Source organism: Xiphophorus maculatus, chromosome 23 (assembly GCF_002775205.1).
Source record: "Xiphophorus maculatus strain JP 163 A chromosome 23, X_maculatus-5.0-male, whole genome shotgun sequence".
Taxonomy (NCBI): Eukaryota; Metazoa; Chordata; class Actinopteri; order Cyprinodontiformes; family Poeciliidae; genus Xiphophorus; species Xiphophorus maculatus.
In genome coordinates, this window is record NC_036465.1 from 24,328,644 (window position 1) to 24,348,661 (window position 20,018).

The window sequence follows — 20,018 nt, forward strand, 5'->3', positions numbered from 1 at the left end:
GCTTCTGCTTCGCTTCCAGGCAGGAAAACAGTGAACTTTGTGATGGTGAGTCAGCACTCCGCGGGCCCGCGGCGCAGCCATACGGCAGCAGCTGAACGACTCGAACCGGCGGTCCAGACGACCTCCTGACGCCGATGCGCGTTATTTTCTTTTTCTTTTCTTTTTTTTTTTTTTCCTTCTTATTTTCTTTTAGTTCCCGTGTCTGTGCCACACCCCCTCTCCAATCGGAGCGGTGGTACGATCCAGGCAAAGTGCTCCAGCAGCACCGAGCCCCTCACCGGCAGCTCCAGCAGCATCAGCCTCATTTGGGTTCAACCGCGGCTAAACGCACCGCGTCGGACTCCATACACTATACTCCCTCCTTTGCATACACACACACACACACTCTCTCTGTTTCTCTCTCTCGCAGTGCAGCACAGCACGACTGACTGACTGACTGGTTTGCTTGTTTGCTGGCGCGCAGCCTCTGCCAGGAGATCCCTTCCTATTCCGCGCAAATCGTTCCGTCGTCCTCTCTGTCGGCATTCGGGAGCGAGCAGCATCATCAGCATCAGCACCGCCACCTCAGAGCCAGACCATCACATTTTTTTTTAAAACAGGAGCACATTTCCAACAAGAAGGAGGAGGAGGAGGAGGGAGGAAGGGAAGGTTGGTTTGCTCAAGTATTCAGCGTCTGTAAGCACAGAGTCGGACTAAAGGAATGGCTTTACGTCGGAAAGGTGAGCGACGTCTTTAGTTTTGGCCTTTATTGTTATTATTGTAATTTTTTCTGTCTATGGGGGAAGACTGGCTATAGTGCGTGTCGGCTGCGATGCAGGAAATGCTTATTATCAGCTGTTCTGCGGTGCTGTATGACCCGCGGTGTGTGAATGTGTTTGCATGTGAGGCAGAATGTAAGGAAAAACAGGGGGTACGTGAATGCGTGTGTGTGTACGTGCTGCTCCTTTTCTATATAAATCATCATCACCCCTCGTTTTTTTTTTTTTTTTTTTTTTTTTTTTGGAAGAGTGGGGGACACGGAGTGACTTCGTTTCCAGCGGTCTGAATGATGACAGTTCATGGCGGGGGTGGGGGTGGGGGGTGCGGATCAGCAGCCGGGCATGCCTGCTTCATGTGTCCCTCCACCTCCTCCAGCCCCCCACCCCCCTCCTCTTCCTCCTCTTCCTCTCGCCTCCTCTCTGCAAACTGCAAGCTTCGCCCTGAGTTGTTTTCGCCTCCACTTCTGGCTCTCCTATCTAAAGCGCTCAGAACCAGACGGGTTGCAGATCTCAAACCCCCCTCCTCACCGTCCCCTCACACGCACCCCCGCACACACACGCACACACACATACACCCCGCCAGCATCAGCAGCCTTCGCTCGATTGGCCCGGGCTGTGTGTGGTTACAGACATGAGCACCAGCGCGGCTCCAGCAGGCACGTCAGGACACATTTGAACACCGTGTGCGCCGATCTGATCCGCAGCCGAGCGTCTGTTTTCTTTTCTTTTTTCTTTTTTAAATCCCTTTTTTTTTTCTCCCCTGCAACTTCTGCCAGCACTGAACGATGCTGCAGAAGAAGAAAGGAAAAAAGAAAAGACTATAAAAACATATTTATTAATATTTTATTAGAAAGCGCGTTGGGGCAACAACAATTAAAACCCAGATGGATATTTTTATTTTTAATTTTTGTTGATACATTCTAATTAATGTGAAGGCTGCACAAATTGCACCAAGGATGGACATGCTCTGTTAGACCTGAATTAGACCTGCTCACTGCTGCTCCCCTTCACAGTGGATTATGAATAATTGCTTTGAGTAAACTATAGTTAGGGAGGGTACAAAAATACAAATAAATAATACACTATGCTTGTGCAATAGATGGGAAAATGGATCATAGATGATGGGAGAAAAATCAGAAGAATTCTGAAGTGAGGGTTTTTGGTAGTTGGGCCTTGTTTTACTATGAGCTATTAGATTTGAAAAGATGCAAATTGTCCTCCGGGCTGAGATGGCCTGCTTCTCCTCCAGCCACTGCTAGCTCTGGGTCGGTTATATCTACGTTTGAACCTGTAGGATCTGAACATAGAAACCAACCCAGTCATTACAACCCCGGATTATTCCTCCTCCATCTTCTGGCTCAGGTTGGGCAATGAGGCACTTTGCATCTGAATCTTCCACAAGTGTGTATTTTTATTGAAAGCCATAATGACAAAAAAATAAAATAAACGAAGAAATAAATCTGATTTGTTTTAGGTTTGAGCAATTTAGAGCAGCCTGAGTTTATAATAATAATAAAAAAAAGATATTTGAGGGACGATTTCCTGAAAATTGTCTTCCACCATCAGAGTGTCCTCACCACTCTTCCTACGCTTTAGCATGACGTTTGTTTAATAAAAAAAATCAAAGTCAGGTTTGGGCATTAAGGGCAGTTAAACTCCAATATACAGATGCACTTATCAGGGCCTTCTTGGCTGGTCCAGATTTTTATTTGTTTTATTTCATTATTTTTTTTTTTTAAGGTCAGACCTGCCAATTCCAGTTATCTAGATTTCTCAATCCTACAAAGTCTTTAACGCAGAAAAATGGTAGACAAATGTGCTGCAAGTGATGGAAAAATGAGGCAATTACACAAATATCCCAATTTCTACATCAAAACATATGTTAATAACCTTCATTTGATCTTCTTCTCTTTTTTTTATTTTTTTTTATTACCACACTCTAGTGAGTTGTGTGGAAAAAAAAAAAAAGTATGTGCTGTTGCCGGATGTGCTTACAGACAGAAAATGTTGCCGGCGCTTCGTTTTCGATGCATTTCGAAGCGAAATGAATCGCGAGTTCAACCCGCAGATCGGCGAGGGGGGAGGGAAAAAATCGGCCGATTCCGCCTCTCGTGATGCGATCAGTGCAATCTCTAAGCTAAGCATGTTATCGTTGCTCTTGGAAGTGTAACAGCTTGGCAGATGTTGCGTCAGGGCGGTCCTTTGATGTTGTGATGATGTGTGTGATTAATAAAATGCACACAGCGGAGGTTGGCTAACACACGCACACACACCCCTCTTTTTGTGGGGGTTTCACCCCATTCACACAAACATCTGCTCTCTGCATATGGGAGATGATTTAGATGTATGGAGGCAGCGGCGGCGGATGATTGTGGCGTTACGTTTATGTCTGTCATGTCTAGGGTTCGTAGCTCTCTGCTGTTGTAAAATGTGTGCTTCCTTCCTGGATTTTTATTTTATTTATCTATAAATAAAATAAATAAATAAATAATTATTTATTTTTGAGGCCCTGCAGGGCTGCTGCACACCGATTAAGTGCATGTTTCCCCATAGCACACCTTAAGAAGTAGAGGGACAGGCTCTAGAGCTGAAGCGTCACGTCAGCAATTATGTCACACAAAACAGAGGAGGCATTTCTGTCAGTAAGCCACCCGACCACCGGACCTGTCGGTCATGTTTTCACATCCGGAGGTTTTACCTTGCTGATGTGCCAATTGTCTTCTTTCAGATGTTTCCCTTCTCCTCCTTTTATTGTTTTGAGTTTTTCTTTTTTCTTCCCTTCATTTTTGTTGTTGTTTTGTTTAGTGGGAAGGTGCATATGTGCATTTTGGAAATTCAAAGTGGCTTGCCCTGTGCTTCTTGGCTTGCAGTCGCATCATTATTTCAGTGCGACTTCCTGCAAATTTAGCCCTGGAGTGCCGATTGTTAGGGGCTACTGGCATGTTGCCCCGGCTGTCTGCAGATCCCATTGTCCCCAGTTGAAAAAGAAAACAAAAACACCTCTTACTGCAACATCTTTCCTTACCTCCTAATAATTTGTATTTTTCAGAAATTTGAGTGATATCACATGGCCTTTGGATAGTGCATAGCTGTGTGAGACAGCAGGGGAGTACTTTTTTTTGTTATCCATCCCTGCATTATTTATACATTTTCATTCCAGGAATGCAGTAGCCGCTGGCGCTGTAATGCTTCCCCTCTCGCATGGAATCGCTCACACGCGCTTCTCTTTTCTGACCGAGAAGTTCCCAGCAAAATGAAAAAGAAAAACTCTTCAACAAAATCCGGGGTCACGAATTAGAAGGGGGAAAATTTGTCCGAGAGCGTACGACACTTAATTCAGCAGCCAGAGCATAAACTGGCATCCAATATGAGGCCCAGTGGGAGTTTTTAGCCCCCGTCTTCCTCTCGCTCAGCGTCCGTCTCACAACAAGAGAAATTCAGCCGCTTCAAAAGCACCAAAAAGCTTTAGAGTGTCTGCCACCCTGCTGGTCGTTTCAAAGCGAAAAGGCTCTTCGGCGAGCCGAACGATCGGACAGCTGGACTTTTTGCAAACACGAACGCTGAGATGTGGAACCACCGTTCACCTGCGAGCTGCGACGCCGCTCCCTCCACAAATCCCGCGGCGATGATTGGCGTTTCTGTCACGTTGAACTCCGTGCAAAGCAAACTGCCAGCACTGTGACGTTTAAAATATAATATCGTCAAATTAACCTAGTAAAAATTAGTATCTTTGTACTAATGTTCCTGGAGATGTCCAAGGGGTTACTGAATATATATCCACTGAGAATATCAGAGTCGTAGATGGATATGGGCTTCAGGTTTTACAGCAGTGTTTTAAAGTATTTATTGCGATAACAAAGAAAGAAAAAAAAAAGTGGCACTGAGAAGTGTTACTCCATCAGTTTTTTTGGCTATAGCTTCATCACTTTAAATAGTTGGAACTCGTCTCCTACACCCTCCAACCTCCACCTTTATGTGGGCTTCTTAAGTACAACAGATGCATTCAGGTTGGGTCTTCCAATGTTTACCTCTATAAATTTGCTCCCCAGGCCCTCTGGCTAACCCCCGCCCTCGCCATTCAGTCCTTGCTAATAGTCCTCCTCTATTAATAATGTAAGCAAGTTATAAAGCTCCAAGAAATTATGATTTTAATGTAGGAATTAGGTCTTCAACAGATGTACGAGGCTTTAAATTTTTTTTTTTTTACTTTAAGTCGTGTTTTAACGTGACATATTGAATGTCGGGGTGAACAAATAAACTCTTGGTGCTAATTTGTTAATAGTTTTTGTTTATTTCAAAACCTAATAGATAAAACTGGAGAATTTTGGTTTACTTATTTATATGGAGGTTTGTAGTTTCTTTCTTTATTTGTTCTTTGTAGTGATAAACTCCTGTTGCCCCTGCCCACACATGATCTGGACCAGATTATGTGTGGGCCCTATCTGTCCACCACCAAAAAAACAAAACAAAAACACTGTTCATCAAAACATAAACATGGCGAACATGTCTTTTAAAGATATATTAACCTTCTGTTTATCATTCTAAATTGGTAATTATGAGATATGTCTAAAAAAAAAGTTGTTTACGGATTTATTTATTTATTTCCTGTATTCGCCAAGTGATATATTGCGCTTTGGAAGAAATATCTTCGTACTAATGACTTTTCTGCTGCCAATTCTCGTTTATTTCACCACCTATTGGAGAAAGCGGAATACATTTATTCATTTCTTTATTAATTTCAAGCCTTTTAGATTGCTTTCTTTGGCACGATACCTTCTTCATCTGAGTGCTCCTCGTATCAAAAGCAAATGTTATTCTCTCTTTATGCTGGGAGCAACTTAGAAGGCAAAATCATCGGTGTCCCAACCAGAACCACCTTCGGCTACCGTAGCGCCAAAAACACACACACTAAGGCAGGTTCACATGTGCACACCCACAGTCACAGGCCCGAGGCGGTCTGCTTTAACGCAGCCTGGGTGTGTCTCAGCTGGCGTCTCCTCTGGAGTCTGTTGTTCCTATCGTTGGGCTACGGGCAACCCTCCCCCCCCAAAAAAAACAAACAAACAAAAAAACGATAAATGTTAGGTGAGATTTTAGATTGTGGAAATGCAATCGCATCCCACCTTCCAAAAAGCGATCCTCCTTTCAAATTTGAGCCAGGAGGCTGAAACACCAGATAACAAATTATCTGCACAACTGTATACTTTTTGAAAAATAAGTGAGTCTTGTGTTTAACTGAAGAGGTTTGTTCCTGTTGGGCAGCTAGCTGGAGAGTTTAGGTGGAGGACTGTAAGTGCGAAACTCTGCGTGAGAACATCAGTTATAATGAATCTTTTAATAAAACAAACACTTTCTTTGATTGTGCATGAGACTAATATGACACAGTCATAAACGTGACATGACAGCTGTCATGAACGTGAAGGAGTCTTTATGAATGTCTGACTGTTGTCAGGAAGGGAGATTCAGAAAATAATGACACTTTTAATGCAAAGTTTCTTTAAAAGTTGCATTAAAAGTCCGTTAAAAGTGCCAACTTTGCATTATTTGGTAGATAATGACACTTTAATGCAAAGTTGGCACTTTTAACAGACTTTTAATGCAAGTTTGCATTAAAAGTGTCATTATTTACTAAGTGACACTTCATAGCAACAGTCATGAACATTCATAAAGACGCCTTCATGTTCATGACAGGTGTTATGACAGTGTCATGTCAGTCTTATGCACACTCTGTCAAATAAAGGAGACTTTTTATTTATTGTTTTAGTAATATTTGTTTTTTGTTGCTGCATATCAACAAGTAATCACTAAGTCTAAAATATGTTTATTATATGTTTACAAATTTATGAGTTCATTAATTATCTTGAAGAAAGGATTATTGAGCTAATGATTATTGAACTATTTGCAAAAACTGTTGCAGATCCTTTTACTATACAGTTGTGTTTTCTTTACTTTATAGAGATAGTTTAGACTGCGGGTATTACTAACCTGAAACTCAAATAAATCTGACAAATAAAGCTTCCAACTCCGAGAAAGTAAACAAACGTTTTGGGAAACTGTCGCCTTCACTCACACTTAAAGGCAGGCTCACACACACACACACACACACACACGTTTCTAGCAGGTAAACTTTTATTAATTGAGTCGGCGGAGACAACGATTGAGGGGAGAGAAAAAATCAATTTCTGCCTCTCCCACCAATTTTTTTACAACATACTCTGTCCTCCACTTCAAAGAGTGCATCTTTTTAGTTAGTGTCAAAATAAGTAGGTTAACATCAGTTGTATTTTGTCCTGCTTTTCTTGCCAAGACGAAACCTGCAGCTCTTTTTTTTCAGCTGCATTATATGAAAAGGATCAAAAACAGATCAAGAAAATATTCAGAAATGATATTTTTAGTTAACTTGAGGTCAACATCAGAGTTCAGAATGTTCTCTAATTCATCTACAAGCAACTTTGTGGTGGTGTTTCTATAAACTTAACTAACAACTTAGAGGAAAACACTATGAGTTGATAGATAGCATAATGCAGCATGCTAATCATAAAAGTAATGCTAATGTTAGCATGCTAACGGTGACATCAGGTAATTGTCTAAATGACACAGTTCAAGCACTAAAAAAAACATCCAGCCTGTTTTTTTTTTTTCTTGTTTTGTAAAAAAAATAAAAATAAAAGTGTTGTTGGTGTCTGGACAAAACTCCCTATCATTAAGTGACAATTAGCTGGAACCGCAGCTCACCTAGCGACGCCAGCCGAGCCCAGCCCATCACTTGGTAGCAACCCAACTGGAGCTCTGCTCACTTCATTCTTTGAAGCTGGTTTTACTGCTGTACAATGGCTGCTGGAAATGAAAAGTGTTTTGTTGTTGGCTGCAGGAAATGTCCATGCACATACTCCAACTCAATTAACTGGAAAGTTAATATGTGGAATATTCGAGGCAGGATTTACCGCCAGACTTCGAGTGGAAGAAAGTTCTGTCCCTGCCGAATCAGCAAATTACAACTTTCTCCCATTCTTAGCTAGACACCTAGGAAGAGCGAGGATGAGGTCGGATAATGGGGTTGTCCTGTCAGTTTCCAAAACTTGTAAAGGCGCACGATTGGTCAATCTGGACGCCTTCTGGGACTGCTGGTCTGTCTGTTGACTTACCATAAGAAACCCCTTCTTGACGGCCAGGTTTTAGGGTTACAACTATCTGTTTGTAGCCGTTTTCACATGTATGAAGCCCTAAAACTGCTTATTCTAGACGAAGCTCAGATTGGGCAAAACTGACCTGATAAAATCTCATAATCTGAGAATGATTTTTACTTTTTTTTTTTTTTTTCAGAAAACGCAGTGAACATGTTTTGCTTAGTCCAGAAACATGTCCTACATGGTTCAAGGACGCATAACAGTTCTCCTTGTTTTAGTCAGTAGTTTAGCAGAGAATTTGAGAGATGATTCCGGAATATAAATAAATTACATCATGAGAAAAGCTGCAGCTCTAAAATGCAATGAGAAATTTAACAGTTTTTTCCCCCCACTGGTAAAATCCCATATATTAACTGAAAGTTGTACGTTAGCTACAGCAGTAGATCTTACTTCTCTGAGTGAATGCAATGCGACAAAAAAAACAACTGGATATAAATCAGATTTGTGTAATAAAATGAAATGAGAGTGCTATGAAGACAAATGGTGTTAATTTAAAATGTGTTTTCTGCCAGAAATGGCAATAATAATGCCGTCCCTCGCCTCCGATTTCCATGTGCATTCTGGTGGATAATGCTAATATGATTTTTGACGCAACAGGCAACTGGTGCCTGATAATGAAGCGCCTTGCCACGCAGGTAGCGTTTTGTCACATAGGAAAAGCTAGATTTGCTCATCCAGTAGGAGTAGATGATGTGGAAATACAAATTTATTGCAACATTTTTGAAAAATTGTAAATCAATCAGTTTTTGTCACTTTTGGCTACAAATTAATAATTGCGTACAGTAGTATCCTTACGTAGAGAAATATAAACTTACTTCACTTTACAAATTAAATTAATTAGTGCAGTCTACATTCTAATTTAAATTGTAAACATTCCCGGATGCTTTCAAAAGAGATAAAATAGTACAGCAGCAAAAGTATTCTAGCCGTTATATGTAATTTGGTTGTTTGCAAACGTGATCAATTAGAGTTCCTATTGTTTTCATCAGAGAAAGAATAATTCTTGTAGTGGCAATAATGTTTTTCTTTTTGTGGTTCAGAATAAACTGTGATGTTACCCATGTCAAAAAGGTTTTAGTGTTCTGCAAAGTGAATAACTTTAAACCCTTTCTCACTTTTGCAAAGTTGGTAAATAAATATATTTGGTGTGTATTGTCACACAACAAAGCGCCTGCACACAAAAAACCACATTTGACTTTTTATGATCATGTCCAATAAGTCTTTATGAATAAGTTGCATTCAGGTTTCTTTCTTTCTTTCTTTCTTTTTTAAATCAGCCAATGAAATGATTTATTTAGCAACACAAAACTCACAAATGTTACACTGTGGATCCCGGCACTGAACGAGTTCATCTATTTCCTGCTGACTGGTAAATAGCCTCATGTGTATCATCAGTAATATTCATAGCTCTACTTTCTCCAGACGATCATGAATTATTAACTCTCAGAAAAGATGAATTGCTTCAAAATGGTTGTTGATGCATCTCTGCTAGAAGCCGTGTGTTACACAATGGAGTGCGTTAATGTTCAAAAGTTCAAAATGTATTTCACAGCACCACCAGGGACGCTTAGCGTTTTAAAATTTAATACTGGGGCTCGATTCAGCCATGAACTTGGGGGACTACTTCAAGCATGTGCACCATTGACCAAATTAACTTCATGTTACGAAGACGTGCCTTTGTGTTTAGTCCTCATGGACTTTTACACCCTCAAAATTCCATTGTATTTTCTGTGAAATTACAGTTTTATGCGATGAAACCAAGACAAATTGGGAAATAATTCACCCCTTTAGAAATCTTGACCAATAAAAATGGCTGTCATGTCACTGTATTCAACCAGAAGTTTGTTAGAGACGATTTGAGAGTAAACAAGGTTATGAAGAACAAGCGACTCGGCAAACATGGCAGGGTGAAAATCTGCGGTAAAGTTTAGGGCAGCACCTGTCTCAGTGCCTTGAATTTTGAATGTATGGTACGATGGCGCACGATTCAGTCCATCAGCTAAACTTTGAAAATGTTTGAGACAACAGCAAATCAATCAGGACATGGATGTCCGCCTAAACTGACAGGCCAAGCAGGGAGACCATTAATCAGAAAAGTGGCCAAGAAACCCATGGCAGCTTTGGAGGAGCTGCAAAAATCAACACCTTGGTTGGTAGGATCTGTCACAAGGTCAAACATTAGTTGGGCTCTCCACAAATCCCTTTATGGAAGATGTAGCTGTGATGATTCCTCGAATGAATTTGAGTACCTCGATTATTAAAATGCCTCGAAGCTTCATTAAATTATGTTTTATTGTTTAGCGCACACCGCGTTCCGGCCGGGTGAGTAATTGTGTTGGGCAGCTCTCTCACTTCTGTTGTTGACGAAAGAGTTAGCAGCATAATGTGTCGTGTTCTGTGTTTTTAATCGTTAATCGGACAAAATAAGCATCCTGAAATTGACTGCCGCGATGTTAGGAGTACGAATAACTCTCTCTCTCTCATCCGATTACTCGATTGATCGTAAGAATAATCGATAGAGTACTCGATTACTAAAATATTTTTTTGCAACAGCCCTAAGGCACAAGAAATGCACTGGGCCATATGTACACAGTACATAGTTGTATGAAGATACGTAGGTCAGAAGAGAGGAAAGTGTAACTTTTCACGTTTGGCAGAGAACTAACACTGATTTCATCATCTGCATGATGAAACATGCTGGTGACCACACCAGTCATGGAAGCTGCTGAGAGTTGATAGAGCTAAACATCAGGCAATCTTGGAATGTTGAAATCTTCCCATAAAAAAACTAGAGCCTGGGACAAATGTTGACCTTCCAGCTCTCCAAGCTAGTTTGCAAAGAAATGTCAATTTCAACAAAGCTTGTTGAGACAAGAAAGATTGCCAGCTGTCACTGTAGCAAACGGTATAAATGTCTACAAAGTATTAATTTGTTTCTGTTTGTAAAGTAGTTTGATAAGCACATGTCAGTTTCCTTCCAATTTAGCAATCAGGCATGCGATTTTTGTTGGTCAGCTACACAAAATTGCACAGTAATACTTTTGACATTTTTGGTTGTGGCATGACAAAGAGGACTGTATATCCTCTGCTGATTGCCAGCCAGAAAGCCATGCCAAAACAGAAGACAATGATAGGAGAAAAGAAGAAGAAGAACCCCCCCCCCCCACCATATCTACTTCCCTTAGAAAAACCATGACAGCACAGTACAACCAATTTTCGAATAAAGCTGAGCTAATACTAGTCTGCTGCAGATGTAGCAATCCTGAAATCCCAAACAGTTACAGCTGCTGCGCCAGGAGGAGCCGTTCTGAATGCACTCATATATTGTTTTCTTTTAATGTTGTTACAGGACACAATGATTCGCCTGAGATGCAATAAAATGAGGGATGCAAATTTTCTAAGGGACGTGCACATTGCCGTTTTGCTTAACAAATTTCCTTTGACAGGTAAAAAAAGAAAAAAAAGCTTACAGTGGGAAATAGGGTCCTGGATAAATAGAGAAACAATGCAAGGTATATGTGATGCTGAGAGGAGAAAAGTGCCTAAAATGACTCTCTGCTATTTCCTAACAACAAATACGTTTTACAATGGGCGCTATTGATTTTAAGCTTATATGATTTGTTTATCTGGAAAATTGCTACGGCTCTTTTCACCGATACCTGAGCGGAAAGCCTTTAGGCTACGAGAAACAGTGCTCAGATATCCAGCAGCTCCATATTACATCTTCGCCACACTTCAGAGTTCTTATCGGAGAGCGCGCGGCGAACCCGCGTGTCGTCGCCCTGAGGTGCACGCGCATCGGACAGGCGCGTGGACGCGATGCATTCAGGCGGCCGCGTGCCTCAATCTCCTTCGGCTCGCCAAACGAAAAACGCTTTGCTCAGAACTTAAAGTATGCATTTTCAGGTGCAAGGCTGCAGAATGAGGAATAAGGTGAAGAATGGGATATCTTTCATTTTTGTTGTTGTTGTTTTATTGGATTATAACAAAAAGTCCCCGTCCTTGAACGTTTAAACGCTGTTTTGGTTTCCGTCAGAGACGCCAAGCATCTCTTTGCGACGGCGTAGATGGAAGATTAGCCCACTTAGCTCTCAGAAATCAATCTGCCATGCAGCTCAGGCGCTCCTTGTGGGTCTTTTCAGGCCCTCCTCTGCAGGGCTAATGTCCTTTCCTCACTCATTTCACTGTAATCAACAACTTCATAAAGGAAGTAACTGTCTGAATCGCTAATCGCCAAATCCAATTTCTGGAATCAATGGCATTGATCAGTCAATTAATTTAGCATCCACAGTGCAGCCAGCTTTGCTTTGGGTATTTTGGGAAGGGTTTTAGTGGTCGAATGCATTATTGAGAGAGGCTTTTTACCAAGAAGTGGCTGATGCAGAGAGCTTTGGAGGCCGTCACTCATGGAGTTAAGCTTTATTTGCGGAGCTAGTTAGTGCGAACAGCCTTTCAGTCCTGCAGTGTGACGTTTATTTATGTTACAGGAGAGCGGGAATATCAGTTGTGTTGAACGAGGCTTTGCCTTGTCTAGAATATTGATTAAGTAGCTTTGAGTCTCATGTTTTGTGTGATCAAATGTCCGCACATCCCGGCAGGTTGACGTTTGGGGCGTGCATGTTGATGTAAACACAGGACCTCTTTGCAGTTTTGTGTTTCTGCCATTACTGGTAAGAAGATTTAAAATTCTAGTAATGCTGTTGCTTTGACTTAAAGTCCTTAAGATAAGATTTGTGGCGAAATGGGGAAATGCTTGAGAAGCTGTCTTTGGGTCAGCAGTGCACTACTGGGGTTGTGTTTGTAGGTTGTCTAGGTTTGAATATATGACTAACACTAATAATTGCTTAACAACGTTATTAATAAAACTAGGTATTTGGATCAAAATGACTAAGTCAGGCCAACCCTTGGTTTTCAGAAAACAGCCAAATCAGTCTGACTTACAGCTGCCTGATAAGGGTTAGGTTTTAAAATAATAGATGAAGATGTAAGTCCAACACTGTTGTTATCTGAGCAGCAATATTCTACACAAGCTATTATTTTCGGAAGGTCACAATATGCTTAAGTTCTTTTATTGTTTTTTGCCAAAAATGTCTTAAGCCATTATTATAGGACGGTGACAATATGGGACAAAATACAGACGACCTCTCTCAAATATGTCGCCTGACTTTCTTTGTTTAGACTAAATTTGGTGAGGATGTGTGGATTCCAAATAAAAATCCTTTTCTGGCCATCCAGTTAATCAGTTAGTTCTCGAGTGGTTGCTTTTGTAGCTTTGACTGTAGTCAAAACTCTAAGGAAATGAGTAGGCTAATAAAGATGTCGTCGGGTTATTAAAGTGTTAAAGGAGCTTGTTTGGTGAGCTGTAGCGGAAAACAAACAAGCCGCGACCGTCTGATAGCAAAAGATTTATGATTTCTAAGCGGTGTGAGAACGCCACAGCTGGACTCGACCGTTAGCCGCTAGCAGCTGTAAAGATGGCCTCTGCATTCAAACTTCCTATTGATGCTAAGCTAAACTCGTAATGCTTCAACTGATCAAACATAATCTGGGCGATTCCTCACTAAACAGAGATAATTCAAAAAGCATTTTGAGGTCATTGAAACATTAATGTAATTGTCAAAACACACAAATCGAGGAACTGAATACCATAATATGTGGTGTAAAGACTAGGTTTAGAATATTCTGCAGTAATAAGAAATTTTAAAGCACATTTCATGAGATTTGTGAAACTTGTATTTGTAAAAAAAAACAACAAAACTCTAAATAGCCCAGGCAGAGCGGGTGTTTTCCAAAAATGTCCCTATAATCTAATTTGGTCATGCTTTTGTGTACCACATTTGTTGCTACGCCTCTAACTTATAGCATTATGTCATGGTGTTTATGTAAGAGCATCACACTGAGAAAATCTCAAGTTGGGCCATGCCGTGTGCGTTTCTTTTTTTCTGTTGTTGTTTACTCCTCGGTTTACTGGGGAATCAGCAGAGGGATTTAGATCACAGAGCCGCAGAGGTGGATATCATGAATAGAAAGTGGTATTCTGCTAAGACGCAGCAGGAAAAGGGCCGTACCGTGTAGTCAAGGTCTGACAGAAAGTAAGTTTTACCTGCAGTTAAGATATCTATATATATATATATATTAAAGAAAACGTCCTTTGAAAAGTTGAAGCCGAGCGATTCCTTCGCTCTTGGCCACACTCAGAGGCCATGAATACTGTAGGGCCTTATGGATTTCTCCACGCCACTCAGGCGTGCAGTGGCGAGGTGGGATTTGAGCCGTGTCCACTATAAATAGTCAAATGGTCCAGGATGGCTTCCCAGCCCGCTGACAGCTCCCTGACAGGAACTGATCTGCTCTGTGAAGGGACACACAGACTCCATTTCCTGCTTTTCAGTCATGCTCTCATTCTGAAGGGAGCGAGGACACAATGAGGACTGCTCATTGTGTCACCTCTGCGGCTCGCGCTGCAAACGCGCATTAACCTGCCGCGTGAAAGGATGAAGGCACGCCGCGCGGCGAGGACGCTGCAGGAGGAGCACAGGATTGCAAACGTCGGTGCAATATTGTCTTTACTGTGAGGGCCAGTAAAGACTGTTGATTCTCCGCGGCGCGTGGGTGTTCAAGTGTGTTGTTTTTTTCAGAAACTGTGAAACGCTATAAGTATGTGTAGGCGCAAGGGCAGTGCCTGTGTGTCCGTCTGCGGCTGATTGTCAGTGTTTTGTCTCTGAAGCCTCCCCGGTATGCAGGGTTGTGCTCCTGGCCGGCGTGTTTTAAAGTGTGTGTGTGTGTGGGAGGGAGGGAGGGGGGAAGATAGGGGGTGTAACACGCAACAGTACGTGTTCTGCTGGTAAACTCGGTATTAGCAGCAAGAGATTTCAGGCTTGGTCAGCTATGAAAGCACAACTACGTGACAAGAGTGCCGCCGCCGCCGCCCACAGTTATAGCGCGCCCTTATCCACTAATTAAAACTCTCTATCACTCCATGTCTCACTTGGCAATCTCTCCATCCTTCAATTCCCCCAATTTTCTCTGCGATCCCTCCACCTCTCATTATCTATCCATCACTCTCTTCATCCCCGTTTGGCATTCAGGCCTCCCTGTTTCTCAGCAGGCACTGCGGGTTACCAGTAGGTGGCGTTCTGTTTTGCTGCGTTTCGGGTGGTCGTAGGCGTAACGGGGTCCTGTGGGTCCTTCAGGGCCTTTTCGTCACAGTAGTCCCTGTCACATGCCTGAGGAGTCACGGCAGTGCTAACGAGTGGAAGTGGAAGTTTCTTAAGCCCTGTCTCTCCCGTGCTGTACACACACACACACCATACACACTCTCACTCCAGGAAAGGCGTCTTCCTCTGACAGCTCATTGTTTACTCCCGTAGGACCTGTAGCCTGGATCTGCATCTGTAGCTGGAAACTGTGCTGCTGTTCTTATCCGGTGATTAAGCCATTGCTCCAGGAGACAAAAACACAAAAAACAAAAGAAGAATCAAACCTGCAAGCTACAATGGGGATTGTCACGATTTGACTTTCGAAGTATCTGCTGTGATAAGTTTGAGCTGCAACATAAACACGTTTCTTTAGGGGTCTCATCGTCATCCTGCCAGCTCGCGCGGCGCGTTTAGAACGTGGAATTTTTCTCATCTCTGCGCAAACAAGCTCCAAGGGGGGAAAGAAGCGTAAAAAGGCCGGAGCTAACATAGAAAGTATCTCCCATTTTGCTGGTGTCTCTCTTGGCTCTTATGAAAATAAGATGCTCCCTGCATGGTGGAAATGCATTTGTAATCCTTGAACTATACTGTATCAATAATCTGAGAAGCTAATATTGTCGGATGGCACTCCGCTCTCCCCATCCGCCTTGTTTATTTACCCATGTGAAACTCAATTTCTCTGCCTCTGTCTGGCTCCAATCCTCTCTGTGCCTCGCTCTTTTCCCTCCCCTCTCCGCCTCCCCTCTCTCTCTTTCTCTTTCCCTCTCTCTCTCTCTCTTGTTCGTCATGATTTGAGCTCAATCGCATGAGATATTGGGGAATGGAAATCGGTTTTGACTCGTCCTTGTGGTTCTCGGCGGATGCGCGCAACGATCTCTGCTGAGTTGTTTGTGTTCATGGTGGATATCTGAGGGGCCCCGCCCCTCTGGAGATGACTCGGAGTGCAAATCCTGTTTAAAGGCAACCGGGTACGCGAGTCTTCATCGCTTCCTCTAAGCAGATTTGCACACACACACAAAATAAAAAATAGCGCCTTGGCCCACAGTTGCACAGTATGAATAAATAAATGGATAGGAAATCGGGGGGATCAAGCGGGTGAAGGGTCCTATTAGATATTATTGCATCTGTGTAGCCATGGATTATCACTCCCGTCCTGTTGTATGTTTGGCTGAATGTGTGTGTGTGTGTGTGGTAGAGAGAAAAGGAGAGATGGAGGGTTTGAAACAAAACAAAAAGGGTTAGTTGGAGACGAGAGGAGGAAGGGAATCACCATGTAATGCGATGCATGTGTTGCGCTCAGCGTTGTCACTCTGTATTAATGTTAAACTGAGTGCTGAAGAGTTCATTACACAGTGATTAATTATTGATTAGAAATGAATTAGGAATGAAAACCCGCAATGGCATGTACGTACATTGTCAATGCATACAAGCGCTCACTGTCAATCCATTTGTAGCGCAAATAAAGTGCCAGTCATTTGTTTAGGTTTATGCCGTGAGATGGGCCTACACTGTATTTACGTCTGGAAGCAGAGGCAGATGGGCTGCTAAGGGGGCACTGTGAAAATTCACCAGTAATGTTTTGCGCAACAAATACCAAGATATATATGAAAATTTAAGTGTGAAAACAAAACAAGTCAAGTAGATTTGTATGGCACATTTCAGCACATTTGCCCTATATTTGTAGCTTTTACCTCTAAGTTTCTAAAGGGTTAGGGTGTCCCGATTCTTTTTGTAGAAAAAAAAAGGTTCTCAGAATAGGTTTTGCAGCTCTTAAAGATTGAAAATGTCCAGAGTCAAGCTTGGAGGTGAAGGGTTATTCCAAGACTTGTTTTTGTTATTTTTTGGTGTTGTTTAGGGTCATCCTAATCCCTCTTTCTGTGTCTTTACCCCTTGGCCATTAAGGTAAAAACATTACAACATTTACTGTTACTTCCATGTGGAAGTAACAGGCCAGTAGTATTTTCTGGCCTGTTAGAGCAACTGATTGCTATGCATTAAAACATATTCCTTGGTGGCACCATGAACATCACACATCTGGGGTGGTCATCAAAATGCTTGAATATTTGTCAATATTCAATAAGAAAAAAAACTTACATTTTTTTTCTTATTAAATTTTACAAGCTTGTTTTGTGATTTTCGTTTTCTTTTTTCATCCCATGTTAGCTTAAAAGCACTTCTCCGTTCTCCTTTTAATGTATGTATCGTTTTGGTATACAAACAAAACAGTGAACAAAATGGTAATTAGGGTTTCCAAAAAGTCATTTGAGTATTTATGTTTTTATTCTAGTAACAATGCAGTACTATCTATTTCCTCCCCCCCCCCCCCTCATTTTTGTTTGCTCAGGTGAACTGGACAAGATATCAAACTAAAACCACTGGTATGGATCAAACCAGTGATTAACAAATTTATGGTAGGGATCCCAGTGGGAGTTGTGAATCAGCAAGAGTAGAATCTCAAAAATCCTGCACTTGCATTTCCTAAAGACCTTTTAGGAAATAAAAAAATGACAAAAAAATAGTCCGATTTTCACAATAAATATTAGACGTAATTATATACTTAAAAACTCTTATTTTGTTAAATTGTTATTTGTCAGTACATAATCAAGAACACAATCAGAGCTAATTTAGGTTTCAAATCATATATAAACTATTTTAAAATAGATTTAGGACTTCCTGATAGAAGAGTTGTTTGCACCGTTTTCCTGCAGTCATCTTCCCCAAGTCAACTCCCCGTACACCATGTACTCCATTGCTTAACATGCACATAAAAAAATGATGAGTGACATAACACAGGAGGGCTTTGAGCATCCCTGTATCTAGCAACCCAGAAATCCAGAGGATACTTACTTATACTTATCTACCAACCCTGAATAGGAGTATCTAGTTTATTTACTTTGGATCAACATTATTAGATTATTTTTCTTCTTTTGCTCTTTCCTTTGGTTTGCTATTTTTGTTTGTATTTCCCTTTAATTCCTGTAAAGCACTTTGTATTGCCTTGTTGCTGAAAATGTGCTATATAAATAAAATTACCTTTACCTTATTCGGCTTTCTTGCGCTGTCCAAAAATATCCATGTCAGCTTAATTGACTGGTGTAACTTGCCTTAGCTATAGGTGTGTTGGGGTGCGTGTGTGTGTGTGTGTGGGTGTGTGTGTGTGTGTGTGTGTGTGTGTGTGCGTGTGTGTGTGTGTGTGTGTGTGTGTGTGTGTCTCTGTTGCCCTGTGATGGATTGACAACCTTTCCAAGGTGTACCCCTCCGCTCAGCCAATGAGTATGGAAAATAGCCGCTGGCCTACCTGCGACCATAAACGGATAAGTCGGCATTGTCAACTTTTTGATAGATGGATATTTTATAGGAATTGAATTAAATTCATTAAAAGGATTACAGGTGAGATTGTATTGTTGTTTTTCTCCAACCAAAAATACATTTAGTAGATGAAAGTCACTGTTGAGTTGACTTTTGTGAAATGTAGATTCACAGTGAAGTTGCTGTGTCCGACAACAGCGTCCCAGTTCAACCAGCAACAATTAGTGGTGTAGAATCAATCTTGACGATATTTATTGTACATACAATTTTTTTTTACACTTTCTTTATGATTTTGACAATCAAAACAATTGTCAGCTGCTGCTGGTAATGTCTCGATACAAGCAGCAAGGCTCTTGCTCATCTTCCCCAACTCCCCGTACATCATGTACTCCATTGCTTAACACGCACATAAAAAAATGATGAGTGACACAATACAGGAGGGTTTTTGAGCATCCCTGCATTAAAAATGTATTCCGAAACAGTGCTAATTATTCCAACATCCTCCAATGTTTCCAATTCCATTCCTGTTTGTTTTCTGTTCCGAGGCGAGCCAAATCCGAGCTCCGTCACCCTCTGCACGTTCCGGTCTGGGCCGGGTGTTTTGCTCAGGTGGCACACGCTGACTTTGTCCCAGAGAACGCTCATGTGTCTTGTTTGAAGTGAGCTTTGCTCTAAAGAAAAAGAAAAACACAACCTCCAGATTTTGACATCAAACCCAAGAATCAAGCCCCTAATGGGCACCCCACTGTGGGCAAGAATTAGGTGGAATAACCCCTGCTAGCAGGCTTACTTCTCTAAATGCATGGGTCTCTGAGGAGGAGATGGAGGGTGGAAAGTGTTGAGGCTAGGAAGGGCAAGCAGAGCAAATGTGAAATTGAACAAAAGAAAGGAGATGGTTTGTTTTGGTATAGTACACATCTTTATGCAAACAAAACGACATGCAAGCGACGTGTTCTGATTACGCTCGGTATATGAGCGCCTGTGATGATAGAGGAGGGGGAGACTGTGTGTCCTTGTGCAGCATTGCATGCTTTCATTCTTGCGTGTAAGAGGGTGGCAGACAAAAAAAGAAAGAGGGCCTCTGTGGAGACAGACAGCAGTCAGTGCCTGCAGCAAGCTCAGAGCTCACAGGCTAATGTATACTTGCACCACGCCGTACCAGAGAGAAGGTGACACCAGTCAATCCCGTTTTGACAGGGCAGCTGAGATAATAGCTGGCTTTGATTCCTTGCAATAACTCCTGCCAATCAAAATGAAAGGCATCGTGATTGCAGGGAAACCACAAGTGTCCGTCGTAAGGCCGTACTGCACGCTACAGGTGTGGGGCTAACATAATTGCCCCGCTAAATTCGCTTTTGTGTTCGCAATCTTTTGTTGTGATTCGTGCTGTCATTAAAATCAAGGCCAAACACTGAATGGAGCAGGCAGACAAGTGTGGAACATTTACAGATTATTCATGCCATGATGAGGCCTGCGGGCGGGGCTGAGATGGAGATGCAAACGATTTGGCCCATATTCCGACAGTTTGCTGTCAAGGGTCAGTGGGCGGTCTGGATGTGTGCGCA

The 20,018-nt window shown here is 41.9% G+C and overlaps 1 protein-coding gene across 1 annotated transcript in view; it reads left to right on the forward strand.

The window, feature by feature from the left end:
- Positions 1 to 245: 245 nt before the first annotated feature.
- Positions 246 to 20,018, forward strand: part of LOC102224860 (teneurin-1-like) — a 282,296-nt gene continuing 262,523 nt past the window's right edge. The window contains exon 1 of the mRNA XM_023328889.1: positions 246 to 719. The gene's annotated coding sequence lies outside the window, so the exon portion shown is untranslated. The remainder of the gene's footprint in view (positions 720 to 20,018) is intronic.